We start from the raw sequence: 20,869 nt of genomic DNA on the forward strand, positions 1-20,869 counted from the left end.
ATAACATAAGATTGGCCTGCAATGTAGTCCAAGATGCAAACCTATTGAAAAACCCAGTCATGATGTTAAGCCTTGATATACATAAAGCGTTCGACAGTGTTCTATGGCCATATTTAGAAAAAGCTTTGGCCAAATTTGGCATCCAAGTTGAGTTTGTCAAATTTTGTCCAAAAGTCTTCTCCTCACTGTGCGTGCCGATGCACTCACACCTGCCTGCTGCCATGAGCAAGCTCTGCACTGGTGGTGCCCCGATCCCACAGCGGAATCAACTGTATGAGACAGTCCTGGCGTAAGGTGGGCTATTGCTGAAGCTTTCTTCACAAATGCAGTGTTTTTTTATGGGATTTAAGTTCATTTTAATGGCAAAGAAGGACTTTGCAATTACCTACAGATCATCTGACCACTTTTCATAACATTCTGGAGTATATGCAAATTGCTATCATAAAAACTGAGGCGCAGGCCTTGTGAACATGAATATTTGTGTAATTCTGAAAACTTTTGGACACAGCTGTAGCTGTCCTAGAAGATGAAGGGGGAAAAAATGAAATAGTGGACTAACACTCTACGCCCTACCCCTCAGTCACCACTGTACTTACCTCTGTGGGTAATGAGCTGTCAGTGCCCATGCAGCTGAGATAAACAGTTCTGTTGGACTATACAGGCCAGAAAGGAGTACTTGAACACTGCTAAATATGCGTTGTGTATACATTCAGTAACGCTTTATAAGTATACAATACATGTGGCAGTGACACTCTGACAGTGGTTCATATAAAACCGACGCGTTTCGCTAAGACTTAGCTTCTTAGGGGAATAGGGAATCAGATTTGTACCTCTCTATAACAGAAAAACATATTGTTACTTTCCATACTATCTAATATTTTATACATATAGATATTTATAGATAGTAATCACATAGTTTGTATACAATCCTATAGATAGTATGTATTCGTATGCCACCCACCTCAGGGCCAGCTACATATGTATCAGCACCCCCTCGGCTGTTGGGGTATATAGGAAATGCTCATATGTAGCTGGCCCTGAGGTGGGTGACATACGATTACATACTATCTATAGGATTGTATACAAGCTACAGTCAGGTCCATAAATATTGGGACATCCACACAATTCTAATATTTTTGGCTCTTTACACCACCACAATGGAATTGAAATGAAACAAACATGATGTGCTTTAACTGCAGACTTTCAGCTTTAATTTGAGGGTATTTACATCCAAATCAAGTGAATGGTGTAGGAATTACAACAGTTTGTATATGTGCCTCCCACTTTTTAAGGGACCAAAAGTAATGGGACAGATTAACAATCATAAATCAAACTTTCACTTTTTAATACTTGGTTGCAAATCCTTTGCAGTCAATTACAGCCTGAAGTCTAGATCGCATAGACATCACCAGACGCTGGGTTTCATCCCTGGTGATGCTCTGCCAGGCCTCTACTGCAACTGTCTTCAGTTCCTGCTTGTTCTTGGGGCATTTTCCCTTCAGTTTCAGGTCAGGTGACTTGGCCATTGCATAACATTCCACTTCTTTCCCTTAAAAAACTCTTTGCTTTTTCAGTATGCTTTGGGTCATTGTCCATCTCCACTGTGAAGCGCTGTCCAATGAGTTCTGAAGCATTTGGCTGAATATGAGCAGATAATATTGCCCGAAACACTTCAGAATTCATCCTGCTTCTTTTGTCAGCAGTCACATCATCAATAAATACAAGAGAACCAGTTCCATTGGCAGCCATACATGCCCACGCCATGACACTACCACCACCATGCTTCATTGATGAGGTGGTATGCTTTGGATCATGAGCAGTTCCTCTCCTTCTCCATACTCTTCTCTTCCCATCACTCTGGTACAAGTTGATCTTGGTCTCATCTGTCCATAGGATGTTGTTCCAGAACTGTGAAGGCTTTTTTAGATGTTGTTTGGCAAACTCTAATCTGGCCTTACTGTTTTTGAGGCTCACCAATGATTTACATCTTGTGGTGAACCCTCTGTATTCACTCTGGTGAAGTCTTCTCTTGATTGTTAACTTTGACACACATACACCTACCTCCTGGAGAGTGTTCTTGATCTGGCCAACTGTTGTGAAGGGTGTTTTCTTTACCAGGGAAAGAATTCTTGGGTCATCCACCACAGTTGTTTTCCGTGGTTTTCCGGGTCTTTTGGTGTTGCTGAGCTCACCGGTGCGTTCTTTCTTTTTAAGGGTGTTCCAAACAGTTGATTTGGCCACACCTAATGTTTTTGCTATCTCTCTGATGGGTTTGTTTTGTTTTTTCAGCCTAATGATGGCTTGCTTCACAGATAGTGACAGCTCTTTAGATCTCATATTGAGAGTTGACAGCAACAGATTCCAAATGCAAATAGCACACTTGAAATGAACTCTGGGTCTTTTATCTGCTCCTTGTAAATGGGATAATGAGGGAATAACACACACTTGGCCATGGAACAGCTGAGCAGCCAAATGTCCCATTACTTTAGGTCCCTTAAAAAGTGGGAGGCACATATACAAACTGTTGTAATTCCTACACCTTTTACCTGATTTGGATGTAAATACCCTCAAATTAAAGCTGAAAGTCTGCAGTTAAAGCACATCTTGTTTCATTTCAAATCCATTGTGGTGGTGTATAGAGCCAAAAAGATTAGAATTGTGTCGATGTCCCAATATTTATGGACCTGACTGTATGTGATTACTATCTCTAAATATCTACAGTATAAATGTATAAAATATTAGATAGTATGGAAAGTAACACTATGTTTTTCTGTTATAGAGAGGTACAACTCTGGTTCCCTAAACCCTGAGGAAGCTAAGTCTTAGCGAAACGCATCGGTTTTATATGAACCACTCTCAGAGTACATGTTGTAAAATCATAATCCTGGCCACATGTATACATATAAAGCGTTACTGAATGTATACACAATGCATATTTAGCATTTCTTTTTTTACAATTTTTTCAATTGTCTAATACATTTTATTTTATCAAATGGTGTTCAGTACTCCTTTCTGGCCTGTATAGTCCAACACAACTGTTTCTCTATCTCTATATACATAACACGGATGATGGTCTTGTGACTGCTTCATATTTATAAAAAGGTTTGCCCATGCAGCTGGTGTAGCAGTCCAGGGAATTAAAAAACCCCACTCATCTACTGTATGTCTTCTTTCTCCAGCACTTCGGGCATGTATCGGAGCAATTCTAAATTGGTCATTAATCTAGTCTGTCCTTGAAGTGCTGAACAGAGAAAAGGGAGATGATTGGGGTTTTTAAATCCCTAGACTGCTACACCAGCTGCATGGGCACTAATAGCTCAGTCATCAACCACGGAGGTAAATACAGTGGGGAAGGTTATAATGTGTTAGGGCTGGTTCACATCAGAATGCGGTGCGCATTTCCTTCATCACGCTCAAAATGCACTACTTGTGCGATCTGCTGCAGGCGCCAATGTAATGTTACCCACTTCAGCTCCAGAAGATTTACCCCTTTGATGACCAGGACATTTTTTTTGATACGGCACTTTGTTACAGTAACTGACAATTGCGTGGTCATGCGACACTGTACCCCAGAGAATTTTATGTCTTTTTTTCCCCCCACAAATAGCGCTTCCTTTGTGTGTTACTTGATCTCCTCTGTGTTTTTTTTTTTTTTTTTTGCGATAAACAAAAAAAGATCAACAATTTTGAAAATACATATCCAATAAAGAAAATGTAAAAAAAAATCAAATTTCAACATCATTTTAGACCAATATGTATTCTGCTGCATATTTTTGGTAAAAGAAAATTCCCAAAAAAAGTATATTGATTGGTTTGCGCAAAAGTTATAGTGTCTACAAACTATGGGATATAGGTATGGAATTTTTATTTTTTAACTAGTAATGGCGGTGATCAGCGACTTATAGCGGGACTGCCATATTGCGGCAGACAAATCGGATACTATTACAAAAGACTTCATAGTGTGAATACCGTAAACCGTATCTATTTAACCTTCCCCCATCCGCGCTACAGCCTATATACGGCTGCAGCGCGGACTCGAATTTTCGGGAGGCCGTTTTTAAACGGCCTCCCAGTGACACGCCCCCCGCACGCTCCCGCGAGCACGCTGCGGGGGAAATCTGTGTCGGCCGTGTCCCTTGGACACGGCCGATCACAGAACGTGGTGAATGGCCAATCACAGCGGCCATTCACCACGTGATCGGGCCGTCCAATGAGCGATGATCTCATATGTAAACATATGAGATCATCTCTCATCGCCGGCGCTCCTTCCTCACACAGAGCCTGCAGTGTGAGGAAGGAGGGGGAGCCTCACAGCGCCGGGGACACAGGAGAATGTAATCAGGGCACTGATCACCAGTGCCCTGATTACTAAAGGTAAAAACACACACACAGTGCCCCCCCATCAGTGCCCCCCATCAATGCCCACAATCAGTGCCCATAGTGCTGCTAGTCAGTGCCCATCAGTGCCTGCTCATCTAAGCACTGATGAGCACTGACTGGCAGCACTATGGGCACTGAGTGTGGGCACTGATGGTGCTGCCCATCAGTGCCGCTCATCAGTGCCACCCGTCAGTGTCCAGTGCCATCCGCCAATGCCCATCAGTGCCGCCTATCAGTGCCCATCAGTGCCGCCTCTCAGTGCCCAGCAGTGCCACCTCTCAGTGCCCAGCAGTGCCGCCTATCAGTGCTGCCTCTCAGTGCCGCCTATCAATGCCGCCTATCAGTGCTCATCAGTGCCGCATATTAGTACCTCCTCATCAGTGCCCATAAGTGCCACCTCATCAGTGCCCATAAGTGCCACCTCATCAGTGCCCATCAGTGCAGCCTATCAGTGCCCATCAGTGCCGCCTCATCAGCGCACATCAGTAAAGGAGAAAAATTTATTCTCAAAATTTCCTCGCAGAAAATAAGAAAAACTTTTTTTTTTTTTCAAAATTTTCTGTCTTTTTTCTTTTTTTTTGTAAAAAATAAAAAACCCAGCGGTGATTAAATACCATCAAAAGAAAGCTCTATTTGTGTGAAAAAAATGATAAAGATTTCATATGGGTACAGTGTAGCATGACCGCGCAATTGTCATTCAAAGTGTGACAGCGCTGAAAGCTGAAAATTGGCCTGGATGGGAAGGGTGTTTAAGTGCACAGAAGGCAAGTGGTTAAAAGATAAATATTACACTTACATCAAGATAAAACTAATCTGCGTTCGTATATATGAAAAGACCAGGAAGTCTAAAGCTCCTTGTGCTCCACAGACTCAAAACGGAAGTGACGCAATGACGTTCTAGCTCCACCTTACAGGTTTCGTCACTCAAGACGTCATCCGAAGTGGCCGTAAGGTGGAGCTAGAGAGTCATTGCATCACATCCAGTTTGAGTCTAAGGAACACAGAGAGCTCCGGACTTCCTGGTCTTTTCATAATATATGAACACAGATTAATTTTATCTTGATGTAAGTGCAATTATTATCTTTTAAATAAATACGTTTTACAGTATTCACACTATGGAGGCTCCTATTACTTTTACTTTTTACCACTGAGGCAAAGTACGCTAAAAAGGAAGTAAAGCTATGATAAGGCTTACCTATAGGTACTGTATATATCTCCTAAACATGCACAGTTTAGGAGATATTTACTTTGCATGCAGCCAGTGATATCACTGGCACATGGACTCTAAAGGAACACCGGCTCCTGTGCGAATGCGCGGAAGTGACGTCATCGCAGCTTCGGCCAATCAGATGGCCAGAGGACACAAACTGGGAAGGAAGATGGGTTAACATGTCGGCCGTGGCAGCAGTGTACGGGCTGCGGTTCGGGGGCTTTGTTCTAAGGTAAGTATTTCATAATGAGCTAGTATGCGATGCATACCAGCTCATTATGCCTTTGTCTTTCAGATTTTTTTGGAGGTTTACAACCTCTTTAAGGAAACAGAGGCATTATTGGAAAAAGCCACAGACAGTCATTGGTACTGTGAATGCGGGCTACCCCTTGAATGGGGAGATCCATCTGGTGAGTGCAACTACATTGGGGGGGGGCAAGTGATACATGGATACTGCTCATATGTGTGGAATTTGCAGCTTCTTCACTCACTTGTCTCAAGGATTTTTTGTGATTTGACAGGATTTCATCAATAGACTTTGTTATACTATAACACACCTTATTTACTTTCATGTTTAAAGAGGTTGTAAACTCGTTTAAATGTTTGTTTGTTTTTTTACAACCTGAAAGACAAAGACATAATGAGCTAGTATGCATCGCATACTAGCTCATTATGAAATACTTACCTTAGAACGAGCCCCCGCCGTGCCGCTCACTCACCTGTATGACGGGCGACATGTTCAGTCGCCCGTCTTCCGGGATCACGGTATCCGGCCAGCTGATTGACCGGAGCCGCGGTGACGTCACTCCCGCGCACGCACGCGGGAGCCGACGGTCACGTCACGGGACTCTGAAGGAACGGCACCAGAGGCCGTTCCTTCAGAGCGCATGCGCCAGTGACGTCACTGGCTGCATGTAAGGTAAATATCTCCTAAATGGTACATGTTTAGGAGATATTTACAGTACCTATAGGTAAGCCTTATCATAGGCTTACCCATAGGTAAAAGTGTCAGAGGAGGGTTTACTTCCTCTTTAAAGCGGAGTTCCACCCTGGAATTTTTTTTTTTTAAATACCCCCGGGACAGTCAGGGCTAGTGCATTCCACAATGGCTAGCCTCTGATCTGTCCCGGGTTGCACTTACCTGTTAGGACAAATACTTACCTTGAAAAAGTCTTGTCCAGCGCTGCCATCTCAGATGTGGGCAGCTTGAAGCCAGCGCGATCCTCTTCTGCGTCCTCTTCCGCCTTCTTCGGTCCCACGATGCCCTGCGCCGGCCCCGCTGTCACTTCCGGGGCGCGCGCGTCATCCCTCCACAGCTTCTGGGCACGCCCAGAAGCTGTTTAGAAGGGGATGACGCGCGCGCCCCGGAACTGACGTCGGGCCGGTGCAATGATTCCTGGGAGCGATGACGTTCAGCTCCCAGGAATCATTGCAGAGCCAGGAAGTGACGAAGGGCCGCGGCCGAGGAAGGAGGAAGTAAGGTAAGTATATTTTCTTCGCTACGAGGTAAGTAAAAAAAAAAATAAAAATGCGATTAGCCATTTGTTTTTCAGGTGACCCGGAGCGAGAAGATGGAGGTAAGTATAAAATTAGGGTGGAACTCCACTTTAAGCACGTTATTATTAATGTTGTGCACATTTGATATATACTTTTTGTTTTCTGGTTATTCATTTTGATGTTTTATGGCAGATTGTTTTTTTGGTATTGCACATTTGTTACATACCATTAGCATAAGTGTTCTAACTATAATAGCAAATCTTCCCTCTTCGTATTTAGCTCCACCTAGAATAAAGACCTTAGAAAATCACTGTAAATCGCACAAAGCAAAAAGAAGGCGCACCCTCAGTCATTTGTATTCTTCACACAAGAATGGCTTCTCGTCCACAAAATAACAGCCATGACATCGCTCCGAGCCTACCCTTCCAAACATTCATGACTGTCGCCTACTTCTGTTTTGTTTTTTTTCTTGCATAGGGCGGTAACACAACATGTACAACGCGCCTCCCTGAATGCCATTATAGATTTTGCAGCAGTAATACCCTAGCACGCATGCGCAAAAGAAGAAGTGGGCTGATCGTCTGGCTCGCTCTTGTCGCGCTTGCGCCGTTTCGGGGGCGTAGCTAGCCGCGCTTGCGTAGTCGGGGTAGCCTTTCGGCGCCTTTGTCCTTCCGCCATTTTGTGTCTAAAGCGCTGATTGGACTCTGTGCTCCGGTTCTGGAACCAATCAGAGCGGAGAGAAGAACCGAGACCGGGAGAAGTGGTGAGTAGGACCGGGGGAGAGAGCCAATAACACAACGGGGAGGGAGATACATGACCTGAGCCGCACAGCCAATAACACCCATGTATATGGCAATAACATAAATAGCCAATCCGGGATGACTAGGGGAGAAACATTCGGCCGAAGCATGACAAAAGCCGTGTTCAGTGTACACAGCACAGACGTGGAGTCATGTTAGCCGAGCGGGCTATGGGAGAGCGAGAGAGCAGACAATACAATGAAGAGCTGAGTGATGTCCCTGCATGGAATGGGAGCTCCGGGGAAGTGAACAGAGACATGGCTAGACTACAAGTCCAGTCTATGGGACTAGACCTGCATGTATCCCTATACGTATGAGGTATATGGGACTAGACCTGTATGTATCCCTATACGTATGAGGTATATGGGACTAGACCTGTATGTATCCCTATACGTATGAAGTATATGGGACTAGACCTGTATGTATCCCTATACGTATGAGGTATATGGGACTAGACCTGTATGTATCCCTATACGTATGAAGTATATGGGACTAGACTTGTATGTATCCCTATACGTATGAGGTATATGGGACTAGACCTGTATGTATCCCTATACGTATGAAGTATATGGGACTAGACCTGTATGTATCCCTATACGTATGAAGTATATGGGACTAGACTTGTATGTATCCCTATACGTATGAAGTATATGGGACTAGACCTGCATGTATCCCTATACGTATGAGGTATATGGGACTAGACCTGTATGTATCCCTATACGTATGAGGTATATGGGACTAGACCTGTATGTATCCCTATACGTATGAGGTATATGGGACTAGACCTGTATGTATCCCTATACGTATGAAGTATATGGGACTAGACTTGTATGTATCCCTATACGTATGAAGTATATGGGACTAGACTTGTATGTATCCCTATACGTATGAAGTATATGGGACTAGACTTGTATGTATCCCTATACGTATGAAGTATATGGGACTAGACCTGTATGTATCCCTATACGTATGAAGTATATGGGACTAGACCTGCATGTATCCCTATACGTATGAAGTATATGGGACTAGACCTGTATGTATCCCTATACGTATGAGGTATATGGGACTAGACCTGTATGTATCCCTATACGTATGAGGTATATGGGACTAGACCTGTATGTATCCCTATACGTATGAAGTATATGGGACTAGACTTGTATGTATCCCTATACGTATGAGGTGTATGGGACTAGACCTGCATGTATCCCTATACGTATGAAGTATAAGGGACTAGACCTGTATGTATCCCTATACGTATGAGGTATATGGGACTAGACCTGCATGTATCCCTATACGTATGAGGTATATGGGACTAGACCTGCATGTATCCCTATACGTATGAGGTATATGGGACTAGACCTGCATGTATCCCTATACGTATGAGGTATATGGGACTAGACCTGCATGTATCCCTATACGTATGAGGTATATGGGACTAGACTTGTATGTATCCCTATACGTATGAAGTATATGGGACTAGACCTGTATGTATCCCTATACGTATGAAGTATATGGGACTAGACCTGCATGTATCCCTATACGTATGAGGTATATGGAACTAGACCTGTATGTATCCCTATACGTATGAAGTATAAGGGACTAGACCTGTATGTATCCCTATACGTATGAGGTATATGGGACTAGACCTGCATGTATCCCTATACGTATGAGGTATATGGGACTAGACTTGTATGTATCCCTATACGTATGAAGTATATGGGACTAGACCTGCATGTATCCCTATACGTATGAAGTATATGGGACTAGACCTGCATGTATCCCTATACGTATGAGGTATATGGAACTAGACCTGTATGTATCCCTATACGTATGAAGTATAAGGGACTAGACCTGTATGTATCCCTATACGTATGAGGTATATGGGACTAGACCTGCATGTATCCCTATACGTATGAGGTATATGGGACTAGACTTGTATGTATCCCTATACGTATGAAGTATATGGGACTAGACCTGTATGTATCCCTATACGTATGAAGTATATGGGACTAGACCTGCATGTATCCCTATACGTATGAGGTATATGGAACTAGACCTGTATGTATCCCTATACGTATGAAGTATAAGGGACTAGACCTGTATGTATCCCTATACGTATGAGGTATATGGGACTAGACCTGCATGTATCCCTATACGTATGAGGTATATGGGACTAGACTTGTATGTATCCCTATACGTATGAAGTATATGGGACTAGACCTGTATGTATCCCTATACGTATGAAGTATATGGGACTAGACCTGCATGTATCCCTATACGTATGAGGTATATGGAACTAGACCTGTATGTATCCCTATACGTATGAAGTATAAGGGACTAGACCTGTATGTATCCCTATACGTATGAGGTATATGGGACTAGACCTGTATGTATCCCTATACGTATGAGGTGTATGGGACTAGACCTGTATGTATCCCTATAGGTATTCGGGGGTCTGGCCTGACCTGTCTCCTTGTCTCCCAGTACATGCTCCTGGCTGCATCCTTCCCTGCAGGAACATGACACAATCTGTTTTCTCTTAGGCTGGGGTCACACCTCAGCTTCTTCAAGTGTTTTTGGAGCATTTTTAATATTTGTTTTGTTTGGGTATTTGTCATGCTTGAGCGTTTTTGTTGCTAGGAGAAAGACGAGACAAGAAATTGTGCGTTACGCCTCGGTAAGGACCAGCATCACGTGACTGTGCCTCAAAGGTTCAATCCAGTCCAAGATATGACCGATGGGACACTTCAGGGTGTTCAGGCCTGGCTCACACCTATACTCTTTTCTATGAGTTTGCAGAAATGCATTACAGTCCTTTTAACATGGCTTCTTTTGGTTCACATCTGTGCCTTTCATACTGGTGCGTTTTTTGGGAAGTGTCAGACATTTTTATTTTTTTTTTTCCCACAACAGGTTGTGGTTTTGGTTCCATATACTTCAATGGAAAGCAGTGCTTGCATCTTCAATGTTTTTTTTTTTTTTTTTATTTCTTTCAAGACAACAGACCCCTGGGAAAATGCATCAATGGCAACCTGCATAGATGTTAACTAGGCCTCAGTCTAGATCCATCTGGCAGTTATTATACAGGATTTGTAAAGCGCAAACAGTTTACGCAGCGCTTTACAAGGTGAGGGCAGATGGTAAAATTACAATTTAATACAGTAGGGTTTAGAGGGCCCTCCAAACTATGGCCCTCCAGTTGTTCAGGAACTACAATTCCCATCATGCCTAGTCATGTCTGTGAATGTCAGAGTTTTACAATGCCTCATGGGATGTGTAGTTCTGCAACAGCTGGAGGGCTGTAGTTTGGGAATCCCCATGTTTAGAGCTTACAATCTCATGGAGGTTCAGGAGATACAAAAAGGTAATTGTGGGGGATGAGCTAATGGAGAAATAAAAGTACAGTTGTAAGGTTGAGGCAGGATCGACTTCTCTGTAGAGAGGTTTTTAGGGATCCTCTAAAAATGGATAGAGTAGGAAATAGTCGGGACAGATTGGGGTAGGGAGTTCCAGAGGATAGGAGAGGCCCTGTGGAAATCCTGTAATTTTTCACACAGATCCAGACTGAACTGCAAAGCATGTCTATGGGCAGGCGCATGTAATCAGATCATCTGTCTCTATTCAGGTGTGTGTGTTTTTGTTTCTAAACTAGACAAGACTGCATAATTTTCCATTTAGAACCCATTCACACTGCCGCGACTTGTCAGGCGACTTGTCAGCCTGACAAGTCGCGGTCCATTGAGTAGTACAGGACCCGTTCTAAGAAAAAGGGTCCTGTACTACTTTGGGGCGACCTCGGAGCGAATTGCATAGACTTCCATTATGTTAAGTCCCTGCAAGTCGCCCCCCGAAGCCGTGTCGCCTCAGTGTGAACCGGCTCTTCGAGGGATCTGAAGGGACGTTAACAGATTCGGTCTGTTTATGCTGGTTACTTTTATGTTGGTTTTTAGCCAAGAAACCTTTTTTCTTTATACTTTAGTCACCTCTGATTGGTTTCTGTAACAACAGCAAAAAAAAAAAAAAATGGATGTAAACTGAACGGAAGACAGCTGTGCAAACTGATGTATTCTGAATCTATAGAGCAGTGATAGCGAACCTTGGCACCCCAGAGGTTTTGGAACTACATTTCCCATAATGCTCATGCACTCTGCAGTGTAGTGGAGCATCATGGGAAATGTATTTCCAAAACCTCTGGGGTGCCAAGGTTCGCTATCACTGCTATAGTGTTCCAACGGTTGAAAAATTGTAGCTAAATGTACCTTTATTTACAACTGCAGCATTTTTAGGTTATCTGTAAGTATAACAAATGTATAATAATAATTTTCCCTATGTTTGGAGACTTTTAGGGACACCCTGTGTCTTCTACAGTTTTTTTTTTTTTCTCAGTGCAAAAAATGTGACCGAATTGATACGCCCATGTGAAAGAGCCCTAATGTGACCAACTAAAAGCAGTGATGTTTCAAAGCCACGAAAGGCAGTGCTTGCCACCAATCTGGAAAGCGATCCACAGTTGATTGCTTTTCAGAGGGTAATAGTCCGCCTCTTCGTTTTTTAAAGGGTTAGTTCACCTTCTCAAAAAAATGAAAAGGTGATCTAACATTTTACACCAGGGGACTTCAAGCTATGGCCCTCCAGTTGTTCAGGAACTACAATTCCCATGATGCTTTGTCATGTCTGTGAATGTCAGTTTTACAATGCCTCATGGGATGTGTAGTTCCGCAACACCTGGAGGGTTGTAGTTTGAGGATCCCTGCTCTACACCCTCCCCACTCCCTGGTCCCTAATGTACTTGCCTCCGTGTGTGATGAGACATGTCCGCTGACATCCAACCTGTCAAATCTGGACGGATGGAAACCCTATTTTCCACCCGTCCATCGGATTGGATGAGAACGGATCGACGGTCCGTTCCCATCCGATTCCCCCATAGAGATGCATGGGGACCTGACAGCTGTGTCTCCGCACACAGCGCGGAGACACAGCTTTCATTCTTCTGCTCAGTGGGGGATTGGCGGATCGATTCCCCCGCTGAGATTAATGAAGTCTGTCTGACGGACAGACTGTGTGAAAGAGCCCTTACCTTCATTCACACTGAACACTGCTTTGAAATCATGCGACTTCATCTAAACTCACACAATTTCAAAGCTACATTTCAGTCCGACTTCAGGGGTGACTTGAAAGACCTCTGTGCGAGTTCATGCACAGATGTCTATTGAAGTCACCAAAAGTAGTGCAGAAACTACTTTTAGAAAACGGTGTGGCGTTGCACCGATTGGGACATTCCCATTGCCCGAATTGGACTGCGATTTAACCTGTCAAATCATGCCGATGTGAACGGGGGCTAAGGGTTCTTTCACACTGCTCCATTGAAAAAAACGTAGTAAAAATGCATATATGTTTTTGGTGTGTTTTCTGGTTGCCTGACGGCCATCATGCACCTGTGTTTGATGTGTTTTCCATGCATTTCAATAAGTAAGTGCACTTTTTTGTAACATGCAGCGTAAATGACTTTCAAAACGCACCACATCCACAGCGCATTGGTATAAGAAGTTCCATAGGATTTTAAAGAGATAAATTTCTCATGAACAAAAATGTGATGTCACCCGAATGCTTCCACACACCCCGCACGTGTTTCCCCCCCCCCCCCCCCACTATGTATCCCGGGCTCTGCTTGCCCATCTGTGGCCCGGGATTGGCCTAGCGGGTGCCACCAGGACGAGTGGAGGGAGGAGAGAAGACCCACGTCTGCTCTCCTCCCCTCCTTGTTCCTGACCCGGAAGTGACATAAATGATGTCACTTCTGTGTCCTCATTGACCGTTTTCCCAGCCATCAAGGCCGGAAAAAGAATGTATCTACACTGCATTACATTCAGAGGAGCACAGGGGAGAAATCCAAAGTCTTTTAGACCCTGGATGTCTCATTAAAGAGAACCTGTCCTCAAAATCATCACATGGGGGACTTTTTTTTAATTGTGAAAAATTAGTTACACCCAAGCATGTAAAATCCCTACATGTATAAATGTAAACACAAATGTAAAAGCGTTGCCTATGGAAAATATAGGGTACTGAAGTTTTTCGCCATTTCACAGGCACATGCAAATGTAAGGTTTGACATGTTGGGTATCTACACTGAACACAATTATAAACGCAACACTTTTGTTTTTACCCCCATTTTTCATGAGCTGAACTCAAAGATCTAAGACTTTTTCTATGTACACAAAAGGCCTATTTCTCTCAAATATTATTCACAAATCTGTGTTAGTGAGCACTTCTCCTTTGCTGAGATAATCCATCCACCTCACAGGAGTGGCATATCAAGATGCTAAATAAGACAGCATGATTATTGCACAGATGTGTCTTAGGCCGGCCACAATAAAAGGCCACTCTAAAATGTGCCGTTTTATCACACAGCACAATGCCACAGATGTCACAAGTTTTTAGGGAGCGTGCAGTTGGCATGCTGACTGCAGGATTGTCTACCAGAGCTCTTACCCGTGAATTGAATGTTCATTTCTCTACCATAAGTCGTCTCCAAAGGCGTTTCAGAGAATTTGGCAGTACTTCCAACCGGCCTCACAACCGCAGACCACGTATAGCCACACCAGCCCAGGACTTCCATATCCAGCATCTTCACCTCCAAGATCGTCTGAGACCAGCCACCCGGACAGCTGCTGCAACAATCGGTTTGCATAACCAAAGAATTTCTGCACAAACTGTCAGAAACCATCTCAGGGAAGCTCATCTGCATGCTCGTCGTCCTCATCGGGGTCTTGACCTGACTGCAGTTCATCGCCGTAACCAACTTGAGTGGGAAAATGTCACATTCGATGGCGTCTGCCACTTTAAAGAGGTGTTCTCTTCGCGGATGAATCCCGGTTTTCTTAGATCTTTGAGTTCAGCTCATAATGGGGGCAAAAACAAGTGTTGCATTTTATAATTTTGTTCAGTATATTTACTTGGTGCAACCTCTGCTTTAAATGCTGAGGTTGTACTGTACTGTCAGCATTTTGTATTGAACACACAGTTCTACTTTACTTTAAGGCTGAGCTCTATGCAGATAACAGTAGTTGAAACTTGACTCTAGAGGTTTTGGTGTGATCTTTGAGAATGAATAATGTCACATCATGAGCTTGTTCACACCTACAGTTGTTGCTGGACAGCAGATGTCCTGCAGTCATTGTTTTGTATTGGCGGAGTGTCTTTTCACACAAACCTGTTGATCCAGACAGAATCTGCAGATTCTCGCTGCTGAAAATCGAGGGTTGCTAATTGTCAGGTTAAATGCAGCCTAAAACAAACGCACTTTTTTTTTGTGTTATTCCTGAAAGTGGTTGTAAACCCTTCCATATACCCAGTGAAGTGACTGGCCACAAGTGATACACAGATGAAACCTGTGTATCACCTGTGGCACTACTGATGCTGGCTGCCAGAATACAATAAATGGAGGAATCTGTTAGATTTTTGGTTCGGTCTGCTCCAGCTTCACTTGTATTACACACCCTGATGTCAAAATCCTTTTCCATTTTGAATTGGTGCAATACTATGTATTGAAGTATTTAATAATTTTGAGAAAATGTGTTTATTGGAAAACCTTTGAATTTCAACTTATTTACATTAGAGTAGGCTCCCATAACAGGTAATGGGAGGCGGATGCTAAATATGGCCATCACCCTTTTGTGAGAATGTATATACAAGTTTGAAATTATGGGCAGTGTGCATGAGCTGTGATTGATTTGATATATTTATTTAACTTATTATTTATTTAACTTATTACAAGTATTTGTATAGCGCCGTCAATTAACGCAGCACTTTACAAATATATTGTACATTAAACAATCCCTGATATACAGTATCTCACAAAAGTGAGTACACTCCTCACATTTTTGTAAATATTTTATTATATCTTTTCTTGCGACAACACTGAAGAAATGACACTTTGCTACAATGTAAAGTAGTGAGTGTACAGCTTGTATAACAGTGTAAATGTGTTGTTCTCTCAAAATAACCTAATGGCAATAAAAGTGAGTACACCCCTAGATGAAAATGTCCAAATTGTGCCCAATTAGCCATTTACCCTCCCCAATGTCATGTGACTAGTTCTCAGGCGTGAATGGGGAGCAGGTGTGTTAAATTTGGTGTTATCGCTCTCCCTCTCTCATACTGGTCACTGGAAAATCAACATGGCATTTCATGGTAAAGAACTCCCTGAGGATCTGAAAAAAAAAGAATTGTTGCTCTACATAAAGATGGCCTCGGCTATAAGAAGATTGTCAAGACCCTGAAACTGAGCTGCATCACGGTTTGGCAAGACCATACAGCGGTTTAACAGGGCAGGTTCCACTCAGAACAGGCCTAACCATGGTCAACCAAAGAAGTTGAGTGCACATGCTCCGCGTTATGGCCAGAGGTTGTCTTTGGGAAATAGACAAATGAGTGCCGCCAGCATTGCTGCAGAGGTTGAAGGGGTGGGGGGTCAGCCTGTCAGTGCTCAGACCATAGGCTGCACACTGCATCAAAATGGTCTGCATGGCTATCGTCCCAGAGGGAAGCCTCTTCTGAAGATGATGCACAAGAAAGCCCGCAAACAGTTTGCTGAATACTAGCAGACTAAGGACATGGATTACTGGAATCATGTCCTGTGGTCTGATTAGACCAAGCTAAACTTATTTTGGTTCAGATGGTGTCAAGCGTGTGTGGCGGCAACCAGGTGAGGAGTACAAAGACAAGTGCGTCTTGCCTACAGTCAAGCATGGTGGTGGGAGTGTCATGGTCTGGGGCTGCATGAGTGCTCCCGGCACTAGAGAACTACAGTTCATTGAGGCAACCATGCATGCCAGCATGTACTGTGACATATTGAAGCAGAGCAGGATCCCTCCCTCCCTTTGGAGACTGGGCCGCAGGGCAATATTCAAACATAACATCCCCAAACACACCTCCAAGACGACCAGTGCCTTGCTAAAGAAGCTCGGGGTAAAGGTGATGGACTGGCCAAACATGTCTCCAGACCTAAACCCTATTGATCATCTATGGGGCATCCTCTACTGGAACGTGGAGGAGCGCAAGGTCTCTAACATCCACCAGCTCCATGATGTCGTCATGGAGGAGTGGAAGAGGACTCCAGTGGCAGCCTGTGAAGCTCTGGTGAACTCCATGCCCAAGAGGGTTGAGGCAGTTCTGGAAAATAATGGTGGACACAAAAAATATTGATGCTTTGGGCCCAATTTGGACATTTTCATTTAGGAGTGTACTCACTTTTGTTGCTAGCGGTTTAGACATTAACCTGCTCCGGATCGGCCGCCGCAGTTTTACTGTGGCAGGCAGCTCCTCCTGCTCTAACCGACGTCAGTCGCAGGCGGGGCTCGGGGGGGGGGCCTGTGAAAGTGTGCCCTCTGTCCCCATGATCAGTCATCAGGTCCTGGTGATTGGTTCTGGCTAATGCCAGACCGTCCTGTGCCTGTTTTTTGTAAACACAGGCACAGGAAATTATGCTCTCTCTCTCTCTCTCCCCTCGTGGAGCCGTTTTCGGTTCCAGCTTGAGGAGAGGGCATCTAACTGTAAGTACACCAATTACTACACTAACACCAGTACACACAGGCACATTTTACCCCTTGATCACCCCCTAGTTAACCCTTTCACTCCCTGTCACAGTGCACACTATATAGCTTTTTTTACTGATTACTGTAATAGTGTGCCTTGTGACTTAATTTAGCGTTAGAGACCGTTAGTTTCTGTCCCAAATAGGTTTAGGGTACCCTCCATCCCTCCCCAATAAAGATTTAACCCCCTGATCACCCCCAGTTTACCCCTTTATTGCCCTGTCAGTGTCACTTTTTTTATTGCTGATCACTATATTAGTGTCATAGGTGACATCAGTTAGCATTAACGCTAGTTAGCGTCAATCTAGGACAGCGTCAGATCCCAGCAACATATTTAGTAATATAATTTAACCCTTTGATTGCCAGTGACACACACATACACACTCTATTGCTAGTATAGTGTCTGAACGGATCAATATCTTTGATCTGATCAGAACTATACTCGAGTCCAATAAGTGCAGTTCAAGCTGGTGTGGTGGTTAGCACAAGTAGTGTCCCACAGCCACCAAGAATTCGAAGACGGTGTCCTTCCTTATGCGCTGGCAAATCCTATTTGGGAGCCCACCACTTCTGCAGCACCCGTACTCACCCCCTTCCCTCCCCCCATTCACTGGCCAACCCAGAATTCAGGTGGAAACAGGCAATTTTACTTCCCCTGACTTTTAGGAGCGGTTTTTCATGGAAGATCTGTACAGATCTATTGTGGACCAAAGCAATTTATATGCTGATCAATTCATCGCCGCACATCTAAATTTTTCCCTTGCCAGATTATTCACATGGAAATGTATCACTATTTCTGAACTTAAAACCTTTCTTAGGTTGAACTGGATGGACTGATGTCTTTTTTCAACCTCACTAACTATGTAACTATCCCTCCTCATGGGTATTACTAAAAAGAGTGAGTTGCAGTCCTATTTATCCACTGACCCAATTCACCAAATTCCCGTTGTTCTCTGCTGCCATGGCCAGGAGGAGATGCAAGCAAATCCTGCGGTTCATGCACTTCAGTGACAATGAACTCTTGTCATCCTCGGGGGGGACCCTGGATATGACCGGCTACACAAAATTCGGCCCCTCGTAAACCACTTCAAACAGAAGTTTGCAGCCTTGTATATGCCTCAACAAGCTGTCTGCATTGAGGAGTCCCTGATTAAGTTTTCTGGCAACCTTGCTTTCAAACAGTTTCTCCCCAGCAAGCGTGCCAGATACGGGGTCAAGATGTATAAGCTCTGTGACAGGGCAACAGGCTATACAAGTAGTTTCCATGTTTATGAGGGCAAAGTTAGCACTCTGGAGCCCCCTGACTGCCCAGACTTAATAGGGAGCAGCGGCGATGTTGTTGGGACTTAGTGTCATCCTTATTCGGAAAGGGGTACCATTTATACGTGGACAACTACACAAGTGTGTCACTTTTTAGTCACTTTTCTAAATTTGCAATTGGCGCATATGGCACTGTGCGATCTAATTGCCGGGGCTTCCCCCAACGGCTTGTATATACCCGACTTAGACGGGGGGAGAGGGCCTGCTTGAGGTCCTAACAGATTGCTTGCAGTGAAGTGGAAGGACACACGGAATGTTTTTGTTCTGTCCTCCATTCACGCAGACATGACAGTACAAATTGCAACTGGTGGTGTTGAGAAGCCCCTCTGTGTCCACGAATACAACCTTAACATAGGAGGGGTGGATTTCAACGACCAGATGATGGCACCGTACTTAATTGCCCGTAAGGCCAGATGCTGGTACAAAAGTGTCTGTATACTTATTTTAATTGGCTCTGCTGAACGCTTATGTGCTATACCAGGGATTCCCAAACTACTGCCCTGCAGTTGTTCAGGAACTACAATTCCCATCATGCCTAGTCATGTCTGTGAATGTCAGTTTTACAATGCCTCATGGGATGTATAGTTCTGCAACAGCTGCAGGACTATAGTTTGGGAATCCTTGTGCTATACAAAGCGTCAGGAAGAAGTGGATCCTTCCTAAAATTCTAGGAACAGATCATCACAGCCCTTCTGTATCCAGGAGGTGCTGTAGTCAAATTCACAACCCAGATGCAGTGAGCCGGCTGCATGAGAGGCATTTTCCGGATGTCCTCCCGAGTCCCCCCTACCCAAAGACACCCCCAAAGAAGATGTCATGTATGTCAAACGCGGATTTAGGCGTGACACCCGCTTTTTTTGTCCCTCCTGTCCTGGCCAACCTGGTCTCTGTATCAGGGATTGTTTCCGTCGCTACCACATGCTAGTGGAATATTAGTATGGGGTACAGCACGGCACAATCTAGGGCACACTTACACAGGGTCTCGAAAGATGTTAGATGGCGATCGCATTTTGAGAGACCCTAATCTGGAACGTTTTAAAGTTACAAAAAAAGTTACAAAAAATATATAATAAAGCAAGAAATAGTTGTCATTTTATTGAGTTAATTTTCTGTTCTTACTCTACTTTTCTACTCTTTCTACTTTTACTCTACTTTATAATAGTGTTATACTGTAATGTTTTATTGTTACGGTTTTTCATTGTTAACCATTTTTTGCTTTTCATATACCTCCATTCTATGCTATTATAATGTAATGTTTCATTGTCAACCATTGTTTGCCTTGCAGGTATGCCCATCAACTGCCACACTGATTTATATATTCTAACAGCAACAGTGTTTGCTCTCAGCATATATGGAAATCTACGATGGCAGCGCTGTAGGAGGTGATTTCACCGCCGCAGTTAAAGGGGAAAAAAAAAAGCATATATGGTGAAGCATAGGGGATGGGGTGTGGACACAGGGAGGATCTCCCCCATGCTTCGCCATATATTTTTTTTTTTAACGCTTTTTTTGGCAGAGATTTCTTCATCCATGTCAATCAATGTGAAGGGAGGAAGCTGCTATCTCCTTCCTTCCTCCTTTCCTCTGTCCTCCCCGTGTTTTCAAGCGTCGGTCTAGTGTGATATGTAAACAGTAATTGCAGCATGTGGGGTATCGCCGCGAACGCCAGGTCGATGGCAGTAATTCTTGCAGTAGACCTCCTCTGTAAGTCTAAATTGGTAACCTGTAAAGATTTTTAAACGCTTTTTAAAATGTACATAGTTTGTTGCCGCTGCACGGCCGTGTGTAATTTACAGCATGTCATGTTTGATATCTATGTACTCGGCATAAGATCATCTTTTAAATTTTACCAAACAATTAGGAAATCTTAAGTGTATTTGTGCATTCAGTTTAAAGAAAGTGTTTTTATTTTCGCAAAAATTGCGTTTGGAAAATCTGTGGGCAAGTACCGTGTGACAAAAAAAATTGCAACACCCACCATTTTGTTCTGTAGGGCCTCTGCTTAAAAAAAAATATCTAATATTTGGGGGTTCAAGCTAATTTTCTAGTAAAAAAAAAAAAATATATAA

General features: G+C 43.6%; 1 protein-coding gene across 5 annotated transcripts in view; it reads left to right on the forward strand.

Moving 5' to 3' along the window:
• Positions 1 to 7,717: 7,717 nt before the first annotated feature.
• Positions 7,718 to 20,869, forward strand: part of NFYA (nuclear transcription factor Y subunit alpha) — a 34,747-nt gene continuing 21,595 nt past the window's right edge. For 3 of the 5 annotated variants that reach the window (XM_082247792.1, XM_082247794.1, XM_082247795.1), the window contains exon 1: positions 7,718 to 7,850. The gene's annotated coding sequence lies outside the window, so the exon portion shown is untranslated. The other 2 variants (XM_082247793.1, XM_082247796.1) reach the window with 2 other exon arrangements.

Source organism: Pelophylax lessonae (assembly GCF_965119305.1).
Source record: "Pelophylax lessonae genome assembly, chromosome: 2".
In the NCBI taxonomy this organism is placed as follows: Eukaryota; Metazoa; Chordata; class Amphibia; order Anura; family Ranidae; genus Pelophylax; species Pelophylax lessonae.